This window comes from Oryctolagus cuniculus, chromosome 5 (assembly GCF_964237555.1).
Source record: "Oryctolagus cuniculus chromosome 5, mOryCun1.1, whole genome shotgun sequence".
Classification (NCBI taxonomy): domain Eukaryota; kingdom Metazoa; phylum Chordata; class Mammalia; order Lagomorpha; family Leporidae; genus Oryctolagus; species Oryctolagus cuniculus.
This window is the reverse complement of record NC_091436.1, coordinates 6,417,613-6,432,440: the sequence shown is the minus strand read 5'-3', so window position 1 is coordinate 6,432,440 and position 14,828 is coordinate 6,417,613. Positions and strand designations below refer to the sequence as shown.

Here is a 14,828-nt window from a genome sequence, read left to right as displayed (position 1 = left end):
TTTGTTAAATAAAAGTTTAAAAAAGAGCCTTCTTACCCCCACCTGAAAAAAAAGAAGACTGCAGTAGTAGGAGAAAGAGGAAACAAATTTTCTCAGATCACTTAAAAATAAACTTATCAGTCCAGTAACTTACCATGTAGACTCTTCAGCGTCCCTTATTTACCCCTGTCCCACATCCTAGGTAAAAACCATACTCCAACCCTCAATATCAATCTCAGATTCTGCCAAGGTTGCTGTCTGTGGGAACAACTCAGAATGTTGGAATCAGAAGTGCACTTGTGAGTGTTACAGTTTCATTCCCTGCACTGTTAGTGTTTCCATCACCTACACCCATCCATCCCCTCCTCTCTGCTCCACTCTTCCTGGACAGGCTGACACCTGTAGATGACGTCACCTGGGCTCCCCTGTCCTTTGACTGCCAGCTGGGAGGAGAGAGGGAGATGGAGACTGTGTGGGACATCCCCTCCTCCTGCCCTTGCTGGCCTTCCTTCTGTGGTGTCTCTGGTTCTGGGGATCCTGGCGCCACAGTTGTGCAGGATGTGCCTACTGGCTCCGGGACAGTACACACCCCCTTGTCCCTGCAGACCTGACTGTGGTAATAGCTTCTCTCTGTGACTGGGTCAGGTGCCCTGATGTCCCTCATTTTCTTAAAACTGCTCGCTACACAGTCCCTTCATTCAAACATCCTCGGCCTCATCCCTGAGGGTAGTTTTCTTCTGAAATCTGAGTAGCCGTGCTCTGGAGTTGTAGGTCGTTTTCCTGGTGTGCAGCAGGATGATATGGGTGGTGTTGGCAGGAATCTTTCCCCTTGGTGATGAGCTGTCCTTTAACCTGGTGACTCTCCCTGGCCAAGGTCAGCATGGAGGCACCCCTGCACTGATTTAGAGTTGCTGGCCGTCAAGCAGTGTGGATGTGTGGTGGCGTGCAGGTAAGGATTTGGTTTGCAAACTGTTTCTTGCTCTCCATGTCTATCTGGAATTGCATGAGGCCCTCTGAGCTTGGGAAAAAGCAAGCAACAGGGAGGGTGGAGCCCAGGAGCCTGGGGGACTATGCGGGAACCCCACATTGCAACTGTTCGGCCTCTGGGAGCCGCTGCCCAGTTGATGCTCATAGGGGACCTGTGATGTTGGCACAGGAGCCATGGCTGTTGGGATGTCTGAGGCAGTGGGGACCTGATGCCAACTCCATCTCCTGCAGGCCCCGAAAGGAGCCTTTGCATCCTACTGCATAGGGATAGAGTTGGACAACCCAAAGAGGTCCACAGTACCTGGAAGGAGTGTTGTTTAAAAAAATTATTTACTCATTCATTCATTCATTTGAAACACAGATTGGAGGTGGGGGAGAGACAGAGAAAGAGATGTTCTCCATCCAGTGGTTCACTTCCCAACTGGCCACACAGCTAAGGCTGGGCCAGATTGAAGCCAGCAGCCTGGAGTTCATCCTGGTCTCCCATGGGTGGCAAGTACCCAAGCACTTGGGCCATCTTCTACTGCTTTCCCAGGCTCATTATCAGGGAGCTGGATAGGAAGCAGAGCAGCCAGATTTTGAACGGGGCTTCTGATATGGGATGCCAGTGTCACAGGTAATGGCTTTACCCACTGTGCCACAACACCAGCCAAACTAGAACAGGGTGTCCTTGAGGAGAGCTGCATGGGCCTATGAGTGGGTAGTAGGCCATATGGGATATGTCCCACAGGAGGACAATCTCAGAGCAAAGACGCTCATTCAAATGACAGCTGTGCAAGCAGACATCTCACACATTGTTGGACACAACAATGGAGGGTGACGCTGCTCTCGGATCCTGCCCTGCTCTGCCTGAGCTCCATAGCTCAGCCAGACACCCAGAAAGAGGAATAAAGTGTGACTGCTCTCCAGTCTTGAAGATCATAAGTCTCATTATTAGGTGCAAGGAAGATGGGGAGTGCACACCAGAAATTTATTCTTTGCTTCCTCTTTGTGAGCAGATTCTTAAATGAAAGTATACTTCTTTCTTTCTGGACACATTGAAGTGTTCAGTGGCTTGAAATAATGAAGTCACTGGAAGATAGAGGCTCATTTCTATTTAATTAAATATAACTTCAATGATTCTTACTATAAAAATGGTTATTGTGCACATCTATATAAACTACACATATCACACACTTCCTGGTTTTTGTTCTGTTGTACACATTTGAGGGGACTGCACTGTGTGGAAAGTGGATTTAAAAGATATGCCTATGTTCATGCAAAACTCTTCAAACGCATGCATAGTTTTCCATAATATGTAATTGCCATGTTTTTTGAAGATCCTTCATATACATGGATTTCAAAATTGTTTCTGTTAAGTCCATTTCCATGGACATATTGAAGTACCTTCATATGTGCGTCTGCATCTGCATCAGGCCTCAGCCTCTGCAGGAATCCCTCCTACCTGCTACACTGTCTTGCGCATAGGTTTTCAAGATACCTGTCACAAATAAATAAATGCCTACATTTCTGTGCTGTTCATTGTAAACTTAAGTACACCTAGGCAATACATACCCTAGTATGTATCCTTTTCTTGGAAGAAAGGCAAATAGGAAATAAAATCTGTACCAATGTGCATAATAAAGAAAATCTAAACTTCCATTTAGCTTCATCTACTTGACACATTCATTGAAAAAAAAGATTCATGGTGTTCTTAAACATATTTAGTGTTGAGTAACACTCATGTTTGCTTTCCACTCTGTGCTAGGCCCTTTTAAATGATACAGCCATTTCATACAAAAAGATAGTGGGCATGTGTACTAGCACTACAGAGACAACAGCAGGGGCACTAAAAGATTTATGAAACTGTCGACTCCATTATCAAACTCTGCGGCACACATACAATTACTTTCAAAAGATTTGGAACGCAAACACGAGTAGGAAAGCCTACTCAGCCACCATGTTTTTTCTGTCTGGAAAAATTGTTTCTGAACACAGTGGGTTTTTCCCTTTTTAAAGAACAACAGCTTACATCTGCTCAGAACCCTCCCAGATGCACGGAGAAAGTGAGAAGCTGTCCTATTGGTAAAGAGCAAGAGAGAAACAAATGTTAGAGTAAGCACCGTGCTTCTTAGTGCCAGGTAAGGGTTTTCTGGAGTTCCAGATTTGTAAGTGTGAAGACCATGCAAAGTGTCCATCCTAGCCCCTGTTAGTGCAAACTCAAGGATGCTGTCAGTTCTCTGCAGTTCTTTCTCTTTAAGGTGAACTTTTTTTTTAACTTCTTGAAACTTACACCTGAATGTTTTCCAAGTTTCTCACATGCATCTTCAACTCTGGAGCAAACCAAAGGCAGGGTAAAGCCTCATTCCTATGAAGTTAACTTTTCCCAGCAAGCTCTATCCTTCCTGAAAGCCAAAAGCCAGGGGCAAAAGACTAAAAGCTGCCTCAGAGTCACACCCTCATTCAGGCAGAACTGCCACCACACACCTTGTCCCAGCCCCAGCTCCAGCACAGAAGCTACCTACTCTGGTTGCAAGACAATATTCTAACAACGGGAACGGGAACTGGCTGGCCCTCGGCCTGCACACTGACTGACCCACTGAGAGAAAGGAAGGGCACCCACCCTGGACGACGCTGAGGTGCTGGCAGGAAGCACGAAACAGTGGGTGGCTGCAAGTGCAGGTGAGCTCTAGAAAGCAGAGGGGTTTTCTTAAGGATCGGATCACACAACCCAGTAGACAAGAGGTAAGAACTTCATGTGGTTTGGCACTCTATAGCCTATAGGAAGCTCTGTAATGGTATTTATATGCAAATACAGCCACCGAAATGCAGAAATGCATTTACACCCCTCCAAAACCAGGGGATTCCCACTAACATCTCTGCTTCTTGGATCTGGCAATTGAAGGCCTGGTAAAGTCAGAGAGCACTGTTGGCTGAATAAAGAGGACTGGATCCCAGCCCTGCCACCCCTCAGGCCAGCAGTGTGGTGCGGTGGGTAAAAGCTGCCACCTGTAGTGCTGGCATCCTGGCTGCTCCACTTCCAACCCAGCTCTCTGCGATGGCCTGGGAAGATGGCCCAGGTCTTTGAGCCCCTGCACCCATGTGGAAGCTCCTGGCTCCTGGCTTCGGATCAGCCCAGCTCCAGCCATTGCAGCCATCTAGGGAGTGAACCAGAGGATAGAAGACTTCTGACTCTCTCTCTCTCTCTCTGCCTCTGCCTCTTTGTAACTCTGCCTTTCAAATAAATAAATAAATTTTAAAAAGGAAAAGCTTCAACTATACCTCTAAGGTGATGCATGCCAAGTCTGCCCTCAAACGCCCCAGCTCTTACCTGTGCTGCGGTCGTAATGTTCATTTCCAACTGCTTAATGAATTCTTTTTCTCATGCTCTGTTAATTTACACTCAGCTGCTCCAAACCAAACTTACTAACCTCCTCAACAAAGATGTTTTCTTTTCTCAGGTCTTTGCTTCAATTAAAGCCTTGGTTGGATTTGACCTTTTTTCAAGTGTGTACCTTTTTTTATTTTTTATTTTTTTGACAGGCAGAGTGGACAGTGAGAGAGAGAGACAGAGAGAAAGGTCTTCCTTTGCCATTGGTTCACCCTCCAATGGCCGCCTTGGTCGGCGCACTGCAGCTGGCGCACCGTGCTGATCTGAAGCCAGGAGCCAGGTGCTTCTCCTGGTCTCCCATGGGGTGCAGGGCCCAAGCACTTGGGCCATCCTCCACTGCACTCCCTGGCCACAGCAGAGAGCTGGCCTGGAAGAGGGGCAACTGAGACAGAATCCGGTGCCCCGACTGGGACTAGAACCTGGGGTGCCGGCGCTGCAGGTGGAGGATTAGCCTAGTGAGCCGTGGCGCCGGCCCTCAAGTATGTACCTTCTTCTTTATCCCTTTGGTTTGTTAGCAAGCCTTACCCATCTTCTATTCAAAATGTGTTTGTAAGGGTAGGTGCTGTAGTGCAGATTTAGTCACCATTCGGGATGTCCCACCCCATATGAGAGTGTTGGTTCAAGGCCCTCTGCTCCACTTCTAATCCACATTCCTGCTACTGCATCCCCGCAGAAAATAGATGATGGCTTCAGTACCTGAGCCCCTGACACCTATGCAGGAGTCTAGGATGGAGTTCCATGCTCCTGGCTTTGGCCTGGCCCATCTGGGACTGTTGTGGTCACCTGGGGAGTAAGGGAGTGAACCAGTAGATAGAAGATGTCTTTCTCTCTCTCCCTCTCCCTTTCTCCCTCCCCCTCCCTCCCTCTCTACCTCTTTCTGTCTCTCCCTCTCTCCCTCTCCCTTTCTCCCTCCCCCTCCCTCCCTCTCTACCTCTTTCTGTCTCTCCCTCTCTCCCTCTCCCTTTCTCCCTCCCCCTCCCTCCCTCTCTACCTCTTTCTGTCTCTCCCTCTCTCTCTCTTGCTCTGCCTTTCAAATAAAATGTGTTGGCATCTCTTCCTTTCATCATTGTCCTCCACCACCTGAATCAAGGCCTTTGTATTGGATGAATACAATAATCACATAAATATTATCTCTGTACTCTGGTGTACCCTGGTGTGGTAGGCAGAATTCTGATGTGGTAGGCAGAGCCACCAGTGGTCCTGGCATTATAGAAGTCTCTCCTGCACAGTATGAATATGATGGTATGTCACTCTTCTGGTTAGATTATGTTACACAGCACAGGTAGCTTTAAGAAGGGATTCATCTAAATTACCTTAGGTCTGACCTGATCAAGTGGGCCCTTAAGAGACAGCACACCCTTGTGAAAGAGATTTGAAGCATGAGAGAAACTCAAGAAACAGATTTTCCATTGTAGGTGGTGAATATGGAAGGGGCCATGTGGCAAGGAATGCAGACAACCTCCAGGAGCTGCGAGTGCTCCTTGTATCAGGGCAGCAGTTGGGAAAATGGGGGCCTCAATCCTACAGGTTCAAGGACCTGGACTCTACAGCTACCTGAGCTTGGAGAATGGCCCCACACTCCTGAAGAGATCTCAGTCCCAGGTGACACCATGATTTCAGCCACTTGAGACCCTGAGCAGAGGAAACCTCTATGTTACAGCAAGACTCCTGAGCCATGATAACTTAAAAGCTAAAATAGGTGCTGTTTTAAGTCCCTAAATGTGTGGTGATTTGACAGATAGCAACGGAAAATTAATATTACTTGGTTACCCCTGTAATTAATCCAGCACTGCCAGATTAGTAACCTTTGTTCAAACAGTTCAATATTTTGGTGAACTTTTGCCAAAGTCACTGAGCACAACCATTATGTTGGGAATCTACAAGTGGGTACTATATGCCCCTGAACATGTACTTCCTTGAGAAAATAAATATGTAGCTTTTGGAAACATTGCCAAACTGTCAAAAATACATAAAACTAATTATGCATATTTTGAAAGGTAATACAGTTCCATTGGTTCTGTTATCACGTGAAAGAACATAATAGTTAGCAGAGAATTTAGCAGCATGTATATCACTTAGTGTTACGTTCTGCCTCTATGCCCGGTTTCTCCTCTTCCCTAATCATTTTCAATCGTGACCCTGAGACTTACACCCATTTATTGGGACTCACATCAGTTTTCAGGCTGGCCCATCTCCTCAACAGCCACTGTGCACCTCTACTGAGCATCATTCCTCTCTGCCCATCCAAATCCCACATGTCCTTCAAGACTCACCTAACTCAACTTCCTGTCCATTGATGTATTAGTGTAGCAAACATGTACTGAGTACCTATAAGGTATACTAGGAATGATGGGATGAGGGGAATTAAAAATCAGGCTTCTCCATTGGAAATCCACTGCAAAAGGTATAGTAAAAATGCAAAACAGAATATTTGTCATAAGGCTGAAGAAAAATGCGGAAGATCACTATGACCAATATGCAATGAAACTTCAAAATTGGTCTCTGTATTTACAGATCTCTATGAACCATGCAAAGCTGCTTTTTATTTTTATTGCTATAAAGAGAACAGACTTCATGTGTTGCATAGGTACAGTTTTTTTTTTTTTTTTTTTTTTTTTTTTTTTTTTTTTTTTTTTTTACTTGACTGATAGAGTTAGACGGTGAGAGAGAGAGAGACAGAGAGAAAGGTCTTCCTTCCGTTGGTTCAACCCCCAAATGGCCTCTATGGCCAGCGCTGCACCGATCCAAAGCCAGGAGCCAGGTGCTTCCTCCTGGTCTCCCAGGCGGGTGCAGGCACCCAAGCACTTGAGCCATCCTCCATTGCCTTCCCAGGCCACAGCAGAGAGCTGGACTGGAAGAGGAGCAGCCGGGACTAGAACCCAGTGCCCATATGGGATGCCAGCGCTGCTGGCAGACGATTAGCCAAGTGAGCCACAATGCCGGCCCCTGCATAGGTAAGTTCTAAGAACATAACCTTGCTTCCCTTCCATTCCTCCCTCAGTTCCCCTCCTTCCTTCCTTTTTTTTTCTTTAATTTTTGCAGACATAATTTCAATCCACTCTACAATCACAGACTTAATTTGCCACCAACCATTATATTCAAAAAGTTAGAAGTAGGAAGATCACAATTCTATAGGAGTATAAACAAGAGCTAAAAAAAGTCATATTACAGGATGTTCATTTCATTCCTATATATTTTTTGTATTCTGTATTAACCGCCACTCAGTTAAAAGAAAAAAAAGAATGAAATCCCGTATTTTGCAATAAAATGATCCAACTGGAAACCATTATGGTTAGTGAAATAAGCTAGTCCCCAAAAATACAATTATCAATATGTTTTCTCTGATATGTGGTAGTTGAGAAGCTGTTTTTAAAAAGCATATAGGAATAGCTGGCCATCTTTTGCTTAAAGAAAATACCTGACTATTTTTTTACAAAAAAAAAAGCTCAGGAAGCACAAACCAGAAGTACAGGGTGAGTGGACACAAGTAGTGGAGGCACAGGTTGGGGCAACAGGAAAAATGGAAGACAGGGAGGAATGGGCCTTCCCTGAAGACATCTTTTTTAATAGATTCTGCCCTTGGAAATACATCAACGTTCCACATACATTTAGTCAACAAATACAAGAAAATTCTGTAGTTGAAAGCAAACAAACTCTTATATTTCAAGTAGATGTCCTTATTTCACTAAAGGGGGAAAAGACAAAAAGAAAGAGGAAATCCACGCATTCTATAGTCATAGCATTGGATTACGATCCACTGTCAACAGATATTTTCCTTACCTCTGAATTTTATTTGTTTTTTGGTATTTAAGTGATATAAGTCATCTCAATCCCCTAGGATCTTGACGGGACTGGTAACTAAATAGCCAGTTTCCATCCATCTTTCATTTGTGCTGTCTGAGCACATACTGTAGAAACACAAACTTTATGATGCTGAGCTTTGCCTCTTCCCTGCCCTCCAGCACTTGTATAGTCGAAAATTGTTGCTTCTATTTTAATGCAACTACAAATGGTTATTGGAGAAAATTACTATACACACACATTTATTTGGAATCACAAAGTTCCTAGATATCTAAAGCTTAATGTTTGACTCAAATAAATAAATCAATCAATCAATCTTCAGATGGTGACTTGGGGAATTTTTTACACAAGGAAAAAAAAGACATTTTTAAGAGAACCTCACAAACAGCACAACGCTAAACTGCAGTGCCCTCTGAGGAGCCCTGCACACCATGCACTGAACGCCAGCTGTGTTTTGTCAAAATATGAAAAGTTAATATCAAGATGCAACCAGAAAGATAAAGGTATTTCTTCTAAGCTGATTTCCCCATTCACCCGGTATGCTTTGTTCTTCTGTTATTAGCATGTTTCCTGGGACGCTCTGGAGTCCTGCACAGTTTCCAGCTGTTCTTATTTCCTGCTGGGTTGGAGCATAAACCTGGAGTGAGCTCATGCCTGACTTCCTGGTGGTTTTGGACCATGGGTCAAGAAGTCATAGTAGCTGGAATTTGGCAAAAACTAAGGAAAAGAAAGCTATGAATATGCGACCCTTTCTTAGAAAAACAAATGTGGTTTTATTCCCTAGTCAGGTTTTGTGCAGTCAATGATGTCTGCTTTGAGGTTTTTAAAATTTATTTCTAGATTATCTATGTTCAAGCATTTGATTGGTGAATAGATATTATTTTGGTGTATTTTTAATTATTAATGTCATAAAATATACATGGATTTTCATTTTTTCTAAGCATATTAAAAACCTAACATCCCAAATCCTATTTTATATGTGTATATAATTCTATATGTCTATATATTAACATCTATCTTTTATTTGCTTAAATCCCTTGAATAAATCACTATGGAAATTTTTTTTTAAATCATGAGAAATCTAAGTTCCTAAGAACAAATAATTCTGAAACATTATTGAATAGTCAGTTTATTTCTATTACATTTTAAATATATGGAAAATCATCATCAGAAAGTTCCTTCTTCCAAATGGCACATTTTAAATACTCTTGTAGAACCGAAGACAGGAGGAGAAGAGGAATTGTGAGGCAGATGATGAAGGAAGCCTGCTCTGGGCACGATGAGACTTGTAATCTGACAGAGACGGGGGGCCTGTCATCCACAGCTCAGATCCCTCTCCCCCCATCCTCCCTGTCCCCAGAGAGTCCAGGCCTCTTTGGGGTAAGGAATTGGCTGGTGCTCACCCTTAGAGGGCAATTCTCAATAGGAGTAATTACTTTCTGGGTACCTAAATCGCCCTGAACTTTCAGTTGGGAATAGCTTCATTAAATGTTATTCTTTCCACACACACCATAGATGAATCCCTATATTGTGTAACCCTTGTGAACCTCAAAAAGGAGTTGTGAAGAACAGGCATTCAATTTCTGGGAACTCTTTGGAGATTGTTTTACTCCTGCTCTTTCAGAAGCTCAACATAGGGCCAGGTGCAAACAAATAACATATTCTCATAAATTAATTCACTGGACAAGCACTATGTGTTGGGTACTACACAAGGCAGTGTGAGACAGAGAAAAAATCCCATTAAGGGATTTATAGCCCAGGAACAAAACTCTTACACAAGGACGTGCTTCGATGAGGACCTCAAAGGCCCTCAGGCCTAGGGAGAAAAGCTGAATGACAGGAAATTCTCCAGAGGGAGCCAATAGTTGGGACTCTGAGACTCCTCCCCCACCCTGCCCCAGTAGTACCTGCACCACAGTCCCAGCCAGCTGCTGCCCAAAGAGAGTGCCCAGCATTGCCAGATATGTCCTTTCCCTCAGTATGCAATCAACCAGTTTCCAAATGCTGACATCCAAGTCAAGATTGTTATGTTTAACACGAATCATGGGCCAATGAAAACCAATCTCCTCGGCCATTCAGCCTCTGAGCCTACATTAGGAACCCCCCCCCCCCACCACCACCACCCAGGAACATCAACAAGAAAGCCAGCTAGGTAAGGCAGCTAGGTATGGCAAAGTCCCAGTCATGCCTTACAAAGGAGACATGCGTAGAAGGCAAAAAGAAAACTGGTACACAAGAAGGAAGCCCTCAACTGAATTTTGAAGGCAACTACTAAATCTCAGACCTTAGGGATCATTAAAAATAAAGTTTGCTAATTATGCTGCTATATGGAAAGGAACCTAAATGACGGAGACGAGCTCAACAGGGAAATCACGGAGGAAAACATCAAACAATTCTCAAACAAACTCAGTTCTGAAGCACGCCTACCCTTGCAAACATTTCTTCATTCACGCTAGCAGCAGATGACTCTAAAGCTGAAAATCCTCATAGCCTCCAGCTTTTAGGGTATAAAGAGTGGTTATTGTTAATGCATTATGGGATCAAGAGGGCAACACAGACAAGAATGATGACCCTAACATTTGCTTTCAGAACATTTTGAAATATTTGTCAAGCCGGTATTGTGTGACCGTGGCATTAAAAATCAAATGCTCTCTGCAAACTCACTTCCCCTGGCAATGCCTGGCCTCAGCTGGGTCCGTTCTAACAAGAAAGGTAGCTCAGGCGTCTGTGCAGACAGGGACTCGGCCTCCTCCCAGCCCTGCTGCCCCGAGCTGAGGAATCATTACCCACGTCTCTGTTGTTTGTAGCCCTGCAGGGTCAGGACACATCCTTCAAACCCACTTTTTATTTCCTGATCGATGGAGACGCAGCCACAGTGGAGTGTAAAATAATATTCATGCTCCTCGGCTAAGACGGAAAAGTCACAAATAGGAGGAGAAAAAAACCTGTGGTGCGAAGAGAGAAATTGGAACGAGATTGGTTGGAATAAAAGATTGATGAAGAGGTATTCAATGCTTGCAGGGGAAAAAATCGGGGAAACAATTGATGTCAGGAAGCTTTAGATAAGACACTCAAAAATTTCATTTTAATATTTATTGCTTGTAGTGAAATTGATCGGTATCTCCAGCATGATGAGGTCATGAAAGAAGAGATTGATGCAGGCAAATTCATTATTTCTGCTTCTGTTCTTTCTATTTTGATATTAGTCTATTTTCCCCCAATAAACTATCCTATTGCATACCTCCCCACTTCTTCCGTTTTTTGTAATGTAATTTTCCTGTCATCTTTTATAAAATACCAGGGTACCCATCTGTTGCAAGAGTAGGGATAAAAATAGCTTCCTTTTGAAGAAAACACTGACTCTGACCAGCTGAGCCACGTGGAAGGTAAGTCAAGCCTCCCACAGGCCTTTATCAAATTAGGTTTCCTGGTGCCAGGGCGGCCTGTTCTCCCGGAACTTCCTACCCAGTGTTTGCGACGGGCTGTGAGGACCACCACAGAGATTCATTCAGTCATACCTTAGTAGTCTGGACGTTTTCTCTTTCTTGGGTATTTATTCAGCTAGGAAATTTTAATGCAAATACTCTGATTTCATTTTCTTGAAATCCAGAAAATAAACATACAAAAAACAGAACCAGTGATCTCACTCAGTCAGATGTCATGGAGAACCAGCCACCAGGACATGCACCTCAACACTGGCTCAGGGGTCAGCCTGTATCCCCACACACATCGCCAACTACAACGGGCAGAGGACATGCCTCCCACTTGCCTCGGGAATGGCAGCAAATCCCAGCTCATTCCTCAGGAAACGCCTCTGATCTCACATTTGAGGTTAGGAGCAGCCCTGCCCCTGGCTGCGCTGTGACCAGAGAAACACACTCAGATCACCTGTATCAGTGCACCGACCTGTTTGCTCTCCTACTCGGTACATAAGCTTGAGGAAACTCCCTGACCTTCATGGAAGAGCTGTAATTATTGAAATTGTTTGTGTTGTCATCACAGTGGGATTATTAGAATGCGGGGAGAAGGCGAGTAGAGCTTTACTGGAATATAAGAGCCAAAGCCCCACCAAACCATCTTAAATTTTGCCACTGACTTAGAACACTTCCTGTTTCTCATCCTCTTCCCCAGAATTACACTGAGCCACCATCTCATGTCTACACCCAGTACCTCTGACCTCTACACTGCTGTCACAGCTTCCTCTCTGGCTTCACAGACCAATCGCACCACAGCCAGGGCGGTTTTGTTGACATTTGGGCCTCGCCCACAGTAAAAACCCTGGTCACTTCCATGTGGTCTGGGAGGCCAGCAAGCATGTCCCCGCCCACTTCCCCGGCACCCTCTGGACGCTTCATGGACATCATTCTCCACCGTCCTCCCTGTCCCACCCGGGGCCTTCTCTCTGATGCTCAGCCCAGTCAGGATCGTCGCTGCTGGGGAGCACTTAGTCACCCTTCCCGCAGCCTGAGGCGTTCATCACTGAGATACACACAAGTCTGCCAGACCTCTAGCCCACTGCGGGCTCCTCAAACAGTTCTCCGCTAAAGGCCCTACGCAAAGGAGCTGCCTCTGCACTGGCACTCTCTGTCTCATGCACTTGTTTTGTTTTCTTTGTGCTAATCATCATAAAATTATCTCGTTCATTTATCTTGTTTCTTCCCTCACTTCCCTCGCTCTCATGCTCTTCGAGGGAAACATCCATCAGGTCTTGTTGGGTTTGGCAGATCTCAGTGGAGCAGGACTGTTCTCGGCCTGTAAGAGACCAGTACAGGTGTCAAACCTGAATGGTGGAGTCCTTGAAGTTTTCATGTCCTGATCTCTGGACCTCAGGAATGTGGCAAAAGGGATTTAGCAAATGTGAATGAGTTCAGGCTCTCGAGTTAGGAGATGATCCAGGTGACCCAATCAAATAAAAAATACCCTTAGAAGAGGGAAGCAGGAGGGCCAGAGCCGCAGCAGGCTGAGGGATGCGGGCCCAGGAGCCAAGGGCACCTGCCTCTGGAAGCTGGAGAAGGAAACTGATTCTCCCCTGAAGGCCCAGGAGTAACCCAGCCATGGCAACACCTGTGATTTAGCTCCTTGAGACTGGTCTTAGAGTTCTGACTTTCAGAAGTCTTAAGAGAAGAAATCTGAGTTTGTGTTTCTAAGTCAGTGATCATTTTTAAAAGTTTTTTGTCAGTTTTTTTTTAGATCACATTTTTAATTTACTTATAGTCAAAGGCTTAATGCTCCACTAGATAAAGAAGTCAACAAGTAAAAAGTAAAAAGACCATAGTTCAGCAAAAATATAGACAAGGGCTATAACTAATACTCAAAAGATGTCAATTTCATTCATTAAAGTAAATTTTAAAATAATCAGGTCATTGAAACTATAGTATATCATTCCTAACAACCTGCTTTACAAAGATATAATCAGTGATAATTTGTAAAGCAGCAGTAGGAAATTACACGGAACCAGGTACCTGAAGGTTTTACACACAATTCAAAAAGAAGAGAACATTCAAAACAACTGATACTTTTAGGGTCAATGAAATCTGAAACAGCCATAGCAAATATTTTGGCTGAGGGCGATGCACAAATGTGATTACATTATCAATAAAATATGTAAATCATCTTTAAGTTTTTATCATTAAAGTGAAAATGAAAAATCAGGAAGTTTCTCTGAAATCATCAAGTTATTTGTCCCCTGCTAAATAGCTTTTTTTCTAAAATGTGTTAAAAACAGAGAATAAAATGTTATATATATTAAAAAGACCTTGGATGGAAATGATTAACAAGGTCATATATGGTCATGGCTGTAGTGAAGAATGGGGCAGGAAGAGAGTCTTAACCAAGGAAGATGATGATGAGCGCCTTCTGCCATCCATGGACTAATAGTAGGAATATGCTAATGTACATCTAATATTGCTACTAATTTAAGTTAAAACTGTATTTCTTAGTATCTTCTTAAAAATATCTATTTCATTTGAGTTAGTTTGTTTACAAGGTCAACTTTGCTATAACATTTGAAGTTTTATTACTTTGGTTGATTTATAAATTTGAACTTGAAATTATTCATTATGGAAACAGATTTACTAAAATGCTTGTAGTAGAAGAGAGAAACTGTGTTTACTGAAATTTGTGAATGATGCCTCTTAGGAAATGGTTTGTTCCTGGCAACTCATAATAATTTCCTTACTATGACTTCATTAACCTGGGTCCAATTAGCTAATTCCATAAAAAAACTTAAGAAGAGTTTCTTCAAGTTCAGAACACAGCTAAGGCAATCCCCTCCCCCTTGTAAAATCTATTACATAGATGAAAACAAAAGTGATTCTAGCAATGCATGTCCTGGTCGTATAAATAATCATACGTGCTGTACTCTAGAATATCTCCCAGTGATCACAGAGAGAAAAAGCCACATGAGCTAACGCTTGTCCAGAGAGGAAAGAAAAGCTCTCTTCTCTTCTGCCTGGTCACAGAGCACAGCCACTTGCCAGGTTCACTCCAGTCCCTCTCCATGTATGTACTTTCTATTCTCTTAAAATGATTGCTCTCTCGGGCTGTCGCTGTGGTGCAGTGGGTTAACGCCCTGGCCTGAAGTGCTGGCATCCCATATGGGCGCTGGTTCAAGCCCCGGCTGCTCCACTTCTGATCCAGCTCTCTGCTGTGGCCTGGGAAAGCAGTAGAAGATGGCCCAAGTCCTTAGGCC

At 43.9% G+C, this 14,828-nt stretch overlaps 1 protein-coding gene across 8 annotated transcripts in view; it reads right to left on the bottom strand.

Annotated features, from left to right (window-relative positions):
• Positions 1 to 14,828, bottom strand: part of PRKN (parkin RBR E3 ubiquitin protein ligase) — a 1,400,595-nt gene that overhangs the window by 969,661 nt on the left and 416,106 nt on the right. The gene's annotated exons all lie outside the window — the stretch shown is intronic.